Below are 14,964 nucleotides of genomic sequence, written 5' to 3'. Positions count from 1 at the left end.
CAAACAGAAAGCCAGGGGTATTGTGAGGTTTATGTGAGATAATTGGTGTAAAGCACTTTGCAACCTGAAAGTTGTTGCTGTTGTTATTATTGTTGTCGCTGTTGTTGTAGCAGCCTACAGTCTCCAGGCTTCCAGTCTGGTGATGACATCATTCCCTAAGGCTAAGCCTTCCACTGCACTCCTGTTGGAGCTGAAACAATGTTTATAGGGCAATTCAGGTGTGAGCTGGTAAACATTTAACAACAGGGCTTCCAGGAAAAAATAAAAGTATGCCCACACCCTTTTAAGTTTAATTGGCATCATTCACACTTTCTTAAGTCTAGATAATTAACAAAGCAATAAATCAAACCTTAGTTTATAATGTTGCTGATGCCTGAGGTGTAAATGTTCAACAGTGAAAATTTAAGAATTGGCTGACAAGCCCAACACCCCTGCAAAAAGCCGAGAATTCATCCATCCCAACAAAGAAAAGTAGTTGAGGACAATAACTAATACAGTGACCATGTCTAAAAATGTAGGCATCACCCTGCCTCTCTAATCCTCTAGCCTCTCTACCTAAAAAAGGAAAGTATGCTTCGTATATTTTCTGGGGCAAAGATAATTTATTACAGTTACTTGGAGTTCATCATTCACTTAGTGGTCTTTTTTCTATGTTATATTCACTGTATATATTATTCATCTGGTTCTGTTTGTTTTATTCTTTATCAGCTCATGTGAAATCTTCCCATGGTTCTCTGAATTCCTTATGTGCCTCATTTGTTGATGCATAGTAAAATTATATTACATTCATATATATGACTTGTTCATTCATATCCCCAATCAATGGACCCCTGTGCTTAGCTGTGGTTTTGTTTGTTTGTTTGTTTGTTTGTTTTATTGTGATCAAGTCTTCCCTGCCATTAGACCTCCATGCTGTGATCTGAGGAGCCTTGAAAAATCTGCTTGTTCAGAGCTATCTCTCCCAGAGCCTGCCATGGCAAATGAATTCCTGCCACTATAGTGATTCCTTGAGGCAACTCCTAGAGATAAGAGCATTGCAAAGGGGTGAAGGGAGAGCCTGGATAAGTACATTGTTAGAGAGCTTGTTTGATTACTTTAGTGGAAAAATAATTTCCCTCAAACCCAGTCCAGTGGATCAAATAGAAAGTCCTTTGCAACCTTGTCCTGCTTGTGTTTCCAGTCTTCTCACATCTTACTTCTCTCCAAGTGCTCATTGATTCCAAAATACCAGTCTTCCCGCTTTTCCTTACACATATTCCATGTCCCAACTCCATGTTGTTTCACTGGCTGACCACCATGCCTGGAATGCTCCCATTCCTCACCTCCCTTTACTCAATTCCATGGCTTTCTTTAAATCTCAGCTTAAATTCCACCTTCTGTAGGAGGCCTTCCATGGACCCTTCTCCCATCCTGTTGTTAGAACCTTTCTTCTTGAGATTACCTTCCATCCACACTGTATAATATCTTGTAAGTGAATAATTATTTTCATGTTGTCTCTTCAAATTCTATGCAGTGATAGGGTAAAAGTACTCATTTAATGAAGTTTCTCCCTAGATTTCTTGATTATTATTCGGTCTGGAGCAAACTGGACTGAGCCTAGAGATAGGGGGAGCAATGAGATAATATTGGGTATGAAAAATTCCCTCACAATTAATATGGGGAAAAAATTTGCAACAAGAGGAAGTGTGGTGAGCTGCTATGGAGGTCTCTGAAAAATACATAAGAATCCTGTGTGTCATATGTTGACTTAGAAAACCCACATATTAATATTATCTATGTTTTCTTGTATTTTTATTTATTTTTTAAAATATTCCCCAATTACATTTTAATCTGGTTCAACCCATTCAGGAGTGTTGCAGTTGATGGACTTTGTGTTTGACACCTAATATAGAGGATAGAGAACCATCAGCCTTGGACCTGGGAAGACCTAGGTTCAAGTGCTGCTTATTACATATACTATCTATGGCACCATGGAAAAGACACTGGGCACTGGGCCTGGAGTCAGAAGGACCTGACTTTAAATCCGGACTCAGACACTAGCTGTGTGACCTTGGCCAAGTCACTTAACCCTGACTGCCTCAAAAAAAAAGTCACTTAAATTCTCATTGCCCCCAGGAAACTCTTTTAAGACTATGAGTTATAAATGAATTGCTGATCTGCAATTGTAGAAGAGGGAATTGGCACAATACAACATCCCCAAACTGATAAAATCAGTCCAAACCAAAAACAACACACACACCCCAATCTGAGCGTAAAATGTGGGTTTGAGGGTGCAGCTCTGCCTAACTTACTTCATTGTCGCTCAAGAATGAACTCAAAATGGAGTATGATAATTTAGGACTAAGCAAGACCTCCATTAATTCATCACCACCCTGAGCTTGATCAAAGAGCTTACCACAAAACTTAGAGATGTTTTTAGAGGTCTTTAGAGATGATCTAGTCTAACCTTTTCATTTTACAAATGAAAAAGCAGAGGCTCAAATAGAGGTCATTAACTAGACTTAGGATCATAAGAGGTCACCGAAAGAGAGGATATAGGAGGAGAAGAAAAGGGGGCAACTCTACTTCATAGGTGGTGAAGTGATTAGGGCACTGGGCCTGGAGTCATGAAGAGCTGAGTTCAAATCTAGTCCCAAGCACTTACTAGCTGTATAGCCCCTGAACAAGTCACTTAACCACCATGTGCCTCAGTTTTCTCAACTGAAAAATGGGGATAGTAATAACACCAAACACCAACTCACAGGATTGCTGTAAGGACCGAGTGAGATAACACTTCTAAAGCACTTAGCACAGTGTCCATACACATAGTAGGTGCCTAATAAATACTTATTCTCTTCCCTTCCTTCCCCCAAGATGGATGTGCCTAGGGTGTGATCTTATGAGTTTCAAAGATCTCTTAAGTCTTATGAGTGTGGTGGCAATAGCTTCCATAAGAAAGCTGTAAGATGCAAGATTTCAATGTAAGGTTAGAAAAGACTTAAGCAGTCCAGTCCAATCCCTTTATTCAATAGATGAAGATGCTGAGGCCAAGAGAAGTAAAGTGATTTTGCATAAGAATATGCAGCTAGTAAGAGCCAGGATACCAAGCCTGGGCCAATTCAATTCCAATTTTTTGACTATAAATCTAACACAACATTGTCTCCCCTTGTCCATTTTCAAGTTGTGGCAAATAACTAGAATTTCATAGTTAGGTAAATTAGTGACCCCATAGTGACAGATTAATAGATTCATGGTGACATCTCATTTGCACAGCATCTTGATCTATTCTTGAGTTTTAATTTCTTCAACTAAACATCTTCCTAATCCAACAAAGAAATTCACTATGATGCCTGGATAAATCCTCTGAAGTTTGTGCATAGTCCTTCTAATTCATACTCCTTGAGGAAACTGATATTGGCAGGATTTACGTTTTCTCTCTGACTCACTCTTGTGTTAGAGCTTGGAAACCAACCTCTCAGGCTAAAGATGTAAGTTTCTTTTTTTCAGACGGTTCCCACCTGAACTTCTTCTTATCTTAGACATCCCTACCCTAGATCAGTTCATCAGTTGTTATATAAGAGCATAAGAAATAAGGTAGGTGGCACAGTGGATAGAGTACTGGGTTTGGAATCAGGAAGACTCCTCTCCATGAATTTAAATCCAGCCTCAGACTCGTCCTAGCTGTGTGACCCTGGGCAAGTCACTTAACCCTCTTTGCCTCAGTTTCCTCATCTGTAAAATGACCTGGAGAAGGAAAAGGCAAACCACTGTGGTATCTTTGCCACGAAAACCCCAAAATGGGGTCAAGAAAAGTTGGTTGTGACTGAAACGACTGAACAACAAAATAAGAAATGCCAGTATCTGTTAGGAAGAATTTTAGAGCTGGAAGGGACCTTGGAGATCTTCTAGCCTTTATTTTATGGATGGAGACATGGGGGTATCACAGATGTGACTTGCTCAAAGTCACACACACACAGCAACTTAGTGGCAACTCAAACCCACAAGAGACAGCATGGCATATAGTGAAAGGAGTGCTAGGTCATTTAATACCCTTGGCCAAATGACTTTGCCTAATTGCACCTCAGATTTCTCATTTGTAAAGTGACAAGGGTGGACTAGGTGATGTCTAAAGCCTCCTTCATGATCCTATGATTGCCTCTCTTTTCATTTCCAGGTCTCTTTTTAAATAGATTGCTCCGTTATTCTCCAGCTGTGGATTCAGATCCTCTTTGATTCTTAGAGTAGTTCTATCTCTCCGAATAATTCAATCAATCAACAAGCATTTATTAAGCACCTACTATGTCAGGCATTATGCACATAGGTGTTTAATAAATGCAAAGACAAAAGTAGAATGGTCCCTGTCCTCAAGGAACTTACATGCACAGACATAGGTATATTCAAAATATGAACAAAATAGATACTAAGTATTCTGGAAGGGAGAACAAAAGCACCTGGGGGGATTTGGAAAGGCTTTATGGAGAAGGTAGTCCCTGAATTGAGCCTTGAGGGAAACTAGTTATTTTAAGGAGTCAAAGCTTTCTAATTGCTTGCTTCAGTATAGAATTCCACTCACCCTGCTGTTGTTCCATGTCTCTCCTAGACGTCTTAATTTAATTATCACTCTTGGTTCCCTGGATTTTTTGTTCCTTTCTCACCAACCCTTTGGCCGATGTGCCTAACCCTCTAGTCTTCTCGCCTGAGTTGCTAATCCATTACCTCCTCAACTTAAGCCCTTATCTCCCTGGAGCCTACTGTCTGCCTGTTCTTCCTTGTTTTTCCTTACTCCCATGGACTGGACTGGACCATTGGCCCCCCTTAAATTATATAAGCGCTCTGCTCCTCCCTCTCTCCAGACCAGCCTCTTCTTCCATCCAGGCAGACTACTGCCCTTGGCCCATTCCAGTCTATTTTCTCCTGTTGTTACTCACGTCCCAGAATCACAGCCACATTGGGTTAGGCCAGTCACCCCTCAAAGCCAGGATTATGTCTCTGATAGCACCAAGGGATATTGTGTGTGAGGGTACAATTGCCTCCTTTGGCATCCGATGAAATGGTTAGGGGAGCACACCACTAAATCTTGAGTTTCCCTTTGGGCATATGAAAAATGTGCTTCCTCTAATTGATTATCCAGAGCTTCCTTAGCCCATGGTTTAGTTTTCTTTGCAGTTTAAATATAAGTATTTAGCATTTCTGGAGTTTTGCCTATAGGTTACAAAAACTATGCTAAACATTGTGATCAGCTTGTTTTTACCTTACATTTAGAGGGACATGCATCCCTCACAAAACGCACATGTGGTTTTCAATTTCAGGAGTCTTCCAGGATGGACCCACAAAAATACGCTATTTTTAGCTACCATAGTATGGAGACAGCTTGAGTTGAACAGAAGACTGCATCTGAAAAATATCAAGTTGCTCAGAAACAGCACATCCATCCATCCATTAATCTAACATTTATTGAACATCTACTTCAGACCCATTAGTTGTTACAGGGGGGAAAGCTATAGAGTCAGAGAACCTGGGTTCAGATCTTGCCTCAGATGTTTTTGCCCAGTGTGGCTTTGATTAATACATGCAGATCTCAGTTTTCTCATCTATAAAATAAGACAGTTGCACTAGATGGCCCTAAGGTCCTTCCCAGCTCCAGTTCTGTGATCTTATGATGCTTGGCCTCTCACCTAGACTATTGTAACAGCTTCCTTTCTGGTCACTCTGCCTCCTGTGGCTCAGTTTTCTCATCTGTGGAATGGGGACATTAGACTCAATGGCCTGTAAGGTCCTTTCCAGTTCTTACTAAATCTAAGGTTTTTGCTTCCCTTGAGGAAGCTGCCCTTGACAGACTCACAGACCTCCAGACCTCTCAAACTTACAATTCTGGACTTGTCCATCTCAAAGTTGTCCTCTTTGCTCTTTCTCTCCAGGCATTATTCATCTCATTTTACAAAGGAGGAAAGTTAAGTTTAGAGTAAAATTAAGTGATTTGCCTCTCATCATATAGTTATTCATTATGGGAAGTGAGATTTTAACACAGGACTTCCTGGTTCCAACAATACCATGCTATGTTATGCTTTGTTATTTAGTTATTTGAGTCACATCTGACTCTTCGTAATTCCATTTGGGGTTTTCTGGGCAAAGATACTAGAGTGGTTTGCCATTTCCTTCTCCAGCTCATTTTACAGATGAGGAACTAAGACAGACAGGGTTAAGTGACTTACCCAGGACCACACAGCTAGTAAGTGTCTGAGGCTATATTTGAACTCATGAAGATGAGTCTTCTTGAATCCAAATCCAGGGCTCTATTCAAAGCACCACCTTGCCGCTCCCATGCTGTGCTGCTTCACTTCAAAAGACAATTTGTAAGGGAAAAAAAAAAACTTCTCCAGGATCCCAAGCCTTGAAGGATTGGGAAATTCCACTCCATGTCTGGCATAGACTCATAGATAGAGCACCATGGTGTTCAATGAGCCAAATGTGCTATAATTTGATCTAATAATAACTCACATTTTTATAGACCTTTAAAGTTTACCAAATATTCTCCTCCAAACAATAACTCCATCAGATGGAGATAAATGTATTCCAGTCCTTCAAAGACTCTAGGACTTTTCCTCATGCAGGTCCTCCCTCTGCCAACATAGATCATACACCCCTCCATGCCTTGGGAGGCAGATTTTAGGAGCTATTGTACATCCCCTCCATCACCACTACCCCCTCTTAAAAAAAAATTAAAAGCATCATTTTGCAGCCAACTTCTCCAGAAAGAGTTCCTCCAAATTTTGCTGTGTTGATCCTCAGACAACAGACATGGAACCCATCCCCCAGGCCAATACTTTTAGCCCTTCCAGTATCCCCCCATCTCCATTCAGTTGCTGTATTTTGCCCATTCTACCTCCACAGCATCTCTCCCATCCCCATGGCCAGTATCCTCATTCAGGCCTTCATCACCTCTTGATCACATTATTGAAATGGCCTCTGGCTTGGTCTCTCTGCCTCAAATCTCTCCCCTCTCCATATCTGCTCTTCACACAGATGCAAAAGTATTTAAAGTGCAAGCCTGATTCTTCTATTTAATAAATTCCATGAACTCCCAATTATTGTAAGGATCAGATGTGAGCTCCTTTATTTGGTCCCCCACTTACCCTGCCAGTCTTGTTATTCATTACTCTCCTTCACACACACTTCAGTATAGCCAGACTGGCATTCTTTCTTATATGATACTCATCTCCTACCTCTGGGCCTTTGCATTGGGTTCCTCCATGCTTGGAATGAACTTCTTAACCTCTGCCTTTTAGAGTCTCTGTTTTCCTTCATGACTGAGGTCAAATGCTACCTTCTACAAGAAGTCTTTCCTGATCTTCCCAGCTGCCAATAACTTCTCTCCCAAATTATCTTGTATGTACATATATATATTTTGACATATCTATCTAGGCACATGTTGTACTCCTCACCCCATACCCACCTCCTATACATTGTAAGCTCTATAAGGGCAGGCTGTTTCACTTTGGTCATTGTATCTTCAGTGCCCAGCACATAGTAGGTGCTTAATAAATGCTTATTAGTTGGTGGATTGATTGGAACACACAGAACTTGTACTTCACTAACCTAGCCCTCAAGCACTTTGACTTCAAGTCTCCTTGAGGAGGACATTAACAGAGAAGTGGACATTCAGGGAAAACTTAAAAGGAATGGAGGAAAGAGAAAGGAAGGTATAGGAAAGTAAAAGGGAAATGGTTATATGTTAATAAAGAGATGCTGCCCTTACTTGAAATTGTGACCATGCTTCATTGAAGTGGCAGCCATTATGTAACAAAGAATAAAGTTTAAAATAAATAAATAAAATAAAATAAAAGTGCCCTGGCTTTGGAGTCAGAAGACCTAAGTTTAAATCTTGGCTCTGCTAGTTACAAGCCTGAGTGGCCTTGGATAAGTCACTGCTCCTTCCTGAGCCCCACATGTAAAATGAAAGAGCTGGAATAGATGGTCTCTGAAGTCCCTTTGTGCTCTAAATCCTATGGTCCTGAGTTCAGCTCTTTCTTCATTAAGTCACAGAGAAGCAACGTCAGGTTGGGTTTTGGAAAGTAGGGGGGTGCTTGGCAGTTTGCTCGGCTGAATAAAGCCCATGACTTAGTTATAGAATAATGGGAAGGAGCTAGGTTCAGAGTCTGTCTTCCCAGGAACTGTCACAATGGCAGCTGCTCGGATTTTCCTGTTTCTGGCTCTCCTCAGAGCAGGCTCCGAAGCTATAAATCAGCTGGCTGGTTTTTAATGTCTAACTCAGCTACTCCAGGGGGAAGATTAAAAATTCAGTTTTATCAAAATAGAACTAAAATCAAATCAACAGACATTTGATTAAGCACCTACATGTGGAGTGGAAAGGTGATATGATGCAGCAGTGGAGAGAGTTGGGCCTGGAGTCAGGAAGGTCTGGGCTCAAGTCCAGCCTTTGATTGGCTGGGTGACCCTGAGCATCTCCCTAAGACTATCAGCTACATAGTGATTGCTGGCCTCCATTGGTAGAGAGAATATCTTTACACTAACAAAATCACAGGTATGCACCCAAAAGAAAGTGTCAAATACTAGAAACACTGTATAAAAACTTAAATAAGACATCAAAGAATGGTGGTCTCCAACAGATGGCTTTAAGAGCCAGTGGCTATGACTGCTGAAGTGCTGTCAGAGATATGTAAAAAATGAAGAAGAAGAAGAAAGGAAGAGGTGCTACTGAACAAGAGAAAGGCAAATGCTCTAGTTTTCAAGAGAGGGAAGAGGATGAAGCCTGAAAATACAGACCAATGAGTTTGACTTCAATCTCTGACAAAATTCTCTACCTTAGTATTAAAGGGCTGGATTATGAGCCTTTGGAAAGGAGAGCAGTCATTTTAGAGACCTGGTATGGCTTCATCAAGAACAAATCAAACCCGACAAACTATTTTTGGTTGTAGTGTAACTATACTGATTGATAAAGTGAATGGCATAGATGTCCAGGATGTCTACATTTGGTAGCCATTCCATTGCCTTTGTAACATATAAAAAGTTCAAGAGACATAATTTCTGGGCAATTAATCATTCTATTAATAATGCTAACATATTATTAATAAAAGGATGGCCATTGGCCATCTTTCTTAGACCAAATGACAAATCAGGGAACCCACCCAATGCTTATATTCACTTGGAAGAGTGGGTGTTCCTGAGGGTGGAAATCAACTCTGATTGATTAACAAGTTAAGAGGGAGTGAATATTATAATGAGAGGGGACCTATTCTAATGAGGGAGTAGGGGAATGTGACTTTTGAGCACCTCATTTACTTCCAAATCACTCCCCCACCCTCCTCCCTTGGGCAGTTTAATCTAAGAATTTATCCCCACTCAAACCTGAGTAGAACACAACAGGGCTTCCCCACCTGGTCTGGGGCTGAACAAGATCCAGGAGAAAACCAATCCAATCTCATTATCAGCAATGTCCTTCAAATGCTGGCTTGGACCGGTAGAGAATAAGGTTTCAGAGGGTGATATATCCCCAATATTAAGTTAGTTATTTAATAATTATTTCTCTCATCTGGTAGATAAGATATGGAGAAAGCAGTTAGAGGCTTGTATAGTTAGGAAGATTCAGGACTAGTGGAATGATTGTATTTATAAAGTAGACATTAGGCAAAAGATGTCAGCTTGGAGAGAGATCTGTCTTTGGCCCTTTACAGGTTAACATTTTTATCAATGATTGATGAATACATAAATGACCTTCTTGTCAAATTGGCAAATGACTCAAAGCTGAGGGATGAGATAACTAATATACTGGATGAAACAATTTGCCAAAAATCTCAACAGGCTAGAAAGATGGATCAAATTTAATAATTAGTTTAATAGAAATAGATGTTAAATGCTACACTTGGGTAAAAAAAACAATAATACAAGCACTAGATAGAGCTAGACAACAGCTCATGTGAAAATGATACACAATTATGTAGGTGTTTTAGTAACCTACAATCTCAATATGAGTCAATAGTGTAATAAGGGATAGGAGATAGAAAATAGGGACTGGACCCATGATTTCATTGGTTTAGGCAATTTTCAGATGAGGATACTTCTTCTGCCAATGCAGATTGGTTCCTTCTCTGCAACCACTATTCTTTGGAACTCTATTCTAGGGAACTTTGCCCAAGGTCACACAGCTATTAAGTGTCTGAGACAAGATTTGAATTCAGGTCTTCCTGACAGAGCAACCAGAACTCTATTCACTGAGCCACCTACCTGTGGATCACTCAGCATGAGTAACATCATAAAAATAATAGTAAGAAAACATTGCTGTGATAAACCTGATGCACACTCTATCACAACTACATACAGCATTAGTTGGAAAAGTAGGCACACACTTAGAATGCACTAGTAGTAAGGTGCAGAGATAGGGAAAACATTTAACCTAAGCAACTCATACCTCTGGAACTATAAAATCCTGATATCCTTTCCCTTCTCATGATACCATGCTGCTTCTTCATCTGGGTACAGAATCTCTGCTGGGCGGGTCACTCATCTGGATTCCCTGAGCCTGTTTCTCCCAGTAACTCAATTCCCAAGAGCCAGGACTGGCCTGGCTCTCTTTCTAATTTATTTTATTTTCAATTCACAGAACAAAACAAGCATTTCCATAACATAGTATGATAAAACTGCAATCTACCACGTACAACTTGCTATTTCCCCCCAAAATACAACCGTTATCATGTAAATTTCTATTTTCCCCTTTTTTTCTTCCCCCTCTTGCCCTAAAGATGGCTACCGTTAGACACAAATAAGTATATACACATACACACACATACACATATACATACATATATAGTATGTGCATATAGGTATAGATGTATACACACACACACACACACACATATATATGATTATTCTATACATCTATTTATTCTCTTCTTGGATCATAGAGTTCATAGTACTCAAAGATGTTACCTGCCTCAACTGTTTTCTTGAGAGTGCATCTTCCATTTCTTTTTAAAGGTCCAAGGTCATGGTAGTTCTTTCGTCCTTCCCAAGGCTTCATGTTACATCAAATTTGACTGAAAAACTTATTCACACTAAATAAAGGGGTAACAAAGGGTAAATACTTTGCACTTCATTTAAAATCTTAATAAATCATTATCTCTTATCCTCCCTCTATCTTCTGCAATTTCATCAATTACTGGAGGGGAGGTCACCTCCTCCCAGTACAGTATGAATTTTTTTTTATTCAGAAGAGTTAAATGTCATTTTAAAAGCTCTTTGCTAGCATGTTAAAATTACAAAACATTTATCAACAGATAAAACTCTGTTTGAGAATCCTCTGGTTATTACTATCAAATGATGTGTAAAAAGAGAGATGTATATCTGCCAAAGGTGTTTGTTGCTGTTTAGAGGAGATCCTAGACCAAGTCCAAATAGAAAAGATTGCCTATGAATGCTGAATACTTCTGAATGCTCCTTTATGTGGATGACATTTTGCTGATCACATCAAACCCTGGGAAAACAGAGTTTCCTAAATGAGATCTGTAATAACTCAAAAGACTTTTTGTTAACTATACACACTGAAAAATCAAGTGGATGAAGATTGTAGTTGTCCAGGTTTTGTTATGGGGCTGGATGAACTACCCATACAGTACAGGGTGTGATACATATGGCATATGAACAGTAACATAGCTTGGATAGACTCTACAAATGGACAGTGATCTGGGCCCAGAGTTGAACAGGAAAAAGCAAGCTGGCTTGATTGTCTTTGGAAAGTTGCACAATGCCCTCCACGAGCCCAAGATTCTCCCTAGAACAATGTCCATCTTTTTAACAATATTCTCCTAGTGATGCTGTATAACTATGTCATGAAATGCTACAGTCTACAAATAATTAATAGTGAAAGTCATCTGAAAGGCAATGAAGAGGTACATGGTGACCATGAGTTGGCTGCAATGTTACCAAACCAAAATGGCATCATGATTGAACACTAGGGACTGCTGTGGAGCATGAGAGCCGGAGACCCCTGGCTTTCCCTTCCCCACCAGAAAGGGGTGGAATCAAAATCCTCATAGACTACTGGGCTGGATCAGAGGCAGGACTTTCTCCTCTAAAGCCTCCTAACCTCTCCTTCCTTTCAGGTAAATGGGAACCTAGTTTGCCCTCTTGCACTAGTGCTGTCATCATCAGAAGCACCATTGCTCCAATGACTCACCACCTGAGTTCATGTTTTAAGGTTCTGCTTGGAAGAGGCGCATGATCATTGGATAACCTATCCCAGGGAGGTCTATTACCCTCCCACGCCAGAACTGCAGGGACCTGGCCAAGACAATCGTGAAATACCAAACCTCTCAGAGCTGTTCTTTAAAGCACACTCTGCTCTCACATGCCACAGACAGTAGAAACAGACTCCTTTATAAAAAGAAAATCAAGGTTTCAAAGTAACATCAGCATTAGTGGACAGAAAAAGAGGAGGACCTAATTATTTTTTATTTTTCCTAGCTCTACCCTAAGGCACAGAGGGAGGAGAAAGAGGAATAGAAAAGAAGTTTCCCTTCAGTCATTGTGCTTTAAAGCCTCAGTCCCCTTTCTACTCCATTAAACCAGTCTCTATTTTCCCATCTCCACGACTGTGACTCCCACTTTTCTACCAGATAGTTGACTCCTAATCCAAGCATGAATTCTACTCACACTCCCTCTGCTGCCAGATCTTATCTTCTCTCATCCAAAACACTTCTACCTCAAATCCATGATCTCAAATTCCCTTCTTCCAGGAAGCTTTCTCACTAGTCCCTAGAAACTTGAGAGAGGAGCAAGTCATCCTCATCCTCATCACCATCATGATGCCTAACATTTATATTGTACTTTGAGGATTGGGAATCTCTTTAACAATATCACCAAGAGATTATTAGAAAAGAAGATGGGCCAATCATGTAATGACAGTGAGAGGGTAGTCGACTTTGGGACATTCCTTAAATTGTATCCTGTATGGGCAACTAGGTGACACAGTGTTATAGAGCACCAGGCTTGGAATCAGAAAGACCTGAATTCAAATTCAGCCTCAAACATTTACTAGCTATGTGACCTCAGACGAGTCACTCAACCCTGTTTGCCTCTGCTGCCTCATCTGTAAAATGAGCTAGAGAAGAAAATGGCAAACCACTCCAGTGTCTTTGCCAAGAAAACCTCAAAATAGGGTCATGAAGAGTCGGACACAACTGAAACAACTGAACAACATGAGCAATCATTTATTCTGACTCTAGACAGAAATGGCCTAGCTTTTAATAAGGTGGCAGGATGTATTGTAAGTATTCAAGTGCTAACCACCATCTATTGACAGGAAAAAAGCCCTTGGCAGTACTCAATTATACTTGTCTTTCTATTCAAATATCAGAAATGAAGACTGGATTTCAGCGCCAGCTTTGTGTAATCAGCCGTCTTTTCATAAGAACTTCCAACACCCATGTGTCAGTACTCCATTGCATGCCTGCAACGACCTTCTCTTTACTCTATGTCATGCATCATTTTGCTCAGTCCTCTCTGCTACTTGATCCATTAATTCTCTGCCACACCAGCAATTCAGATTAAACAGCCCCATCTGGATCTGAATATGTTCTGTGTCTCTCAGGGGACATTGCAGAAATCAGGCAGGAGAGAGGAGATGACACTAGCTGTTTTTCTCAGCTATTCCAGAGGAGATCACATTGCAAAGGTGTGTGGCCAAGCGCTTCCTGGTTTAAGAACTATCTTTGGTAGGAGCTCATGAGAGAGAGAATCTCACAATAAAAGAACAGCCTTTTTAACATTGACCAAGGCATTATTGTTGTTTTTCATTCACTAGGGTTCATCTACTCTGAGTGACTGTCAGTAAATGGCAGTTACTCAGGCATGGCAGGGTCTAGAGGGAGCAAATGTAAGATATGAAACCAAGTGGAGGGGGAGGATTTGAAAAGCACCATTGTGATGGGAGAGGGATACACAGGGAACTCCCACTCACCCAGTAGGGTGAGGGGAAAGTGTATTCTGGCTAATTGAATATTCTGGTTAGCTGAGAACGACCGTATTTATTGACAATCTATCCTTATGCCATGCATATGTGTAATATGCTATTTTTATGCTGCACATATTTATTTACATGCCAATTTTCAAGGAAAGCAGGATAAACAAAACCAAACTCTAAAACTGTAATAAAGGATTCAATCTTTCTTGGATGGCTCGAAAGGTCCGATAGGATCCCATAGGGCCTTGGGAGTGTGAATATGAACATCAAGTCTCATAGTATAGCACTGTAAATGTAGAGAGTATATGAAACTGGGCAAAATCTGTATTGAACTTGCTTCTAGCCTATCTTTCTAGCCTTATCTCATGCTATTCCCCTCGTTTACAATATTCTAAATTCAAGGAATCTCAAAACTGGAAGAAATCTCAGAGGCCATTTGTCCAACCAAAACCTGAACAAAATTCCATTCTAGGACACAGCTGAGAAGTGGCCATCTGGCCTCTGCCTGAAGAACTTCAGTAAGGAGGGATTCATTGACTCCTAAGGCAGTCCATTCTATTCTTAAACAGATGTAATTGACATACATATATATGTATATTCTGCCTATCTATATACACATGTATATGTATGTATATATGTGCGTATGTATGTGTGTGTATTCTCTCAGACTTAGTCAGGCTTTATTCAGTTTATCACTGCAGTCTAAATCCAGGAGTTTTAAGATGTAGTCCTTTTGTGAGCCTCTATTTTTCCTAAGAAAGAGCAATACACAGTTAATGTTTATACCCTGTTATGAAAGGGGGTGGGAAGGTAGGAAGGAAAGAAGGAAGGAAAAGAAAAAAAAGGGGGAGGGAAGGAGGAAGGAAAAGAGAGAAAGAGGGAGGGAGAGAAAAAGGAAGAGAAAGAAGAAGGAAGGAAAGAAGGAAGGAAGAAAAAGAGAGAGAGAGAGAAAAGAAGGAAAAGAAGGAAGGAAGGAAGGAAGGAAGGAAGGAAGGAAGGAAGGAAGGAAG

General features: G+C 40.4%; 1 long non-coding RNA gene across 1 annotated transcript in view; it reads left to right on the top strand.

The window, feature by feature from the left end:
- The window catches only part of LOC144454461 (uncharacterized), a 72,093-nt gene that overhangs the window by 43,394 nt on the left and 13,735 nt on the right, over nucleotides 1–14,964 (top strand). The window lies entirely within an intron of this gene.

Source organism: Phascolarctos cinereus, unplaced genomic scaffold (genome assembly GCF_003287225.1).
Source record: "Phascolarctos cinereus isolate Bilbo 61053 unplaced genomic scaffold, phaCin_HiC Scaffold_726;HRSCAF=1367, whole genome shotgun sequence".
NCBI classification, from domain to species: domain Eukaryota; kingdom Metazoa; phylum Chordata; class Mammalia; order Diprotodontia; family Phascolarctidae; genus Phascolarctos; species Phascolarctos cinereus.
The sequence above is the reverse complement of the archived record's forward strand: the minus strand, read 5'-3'. Positions and strand labels throughout refer to the sequence as shown.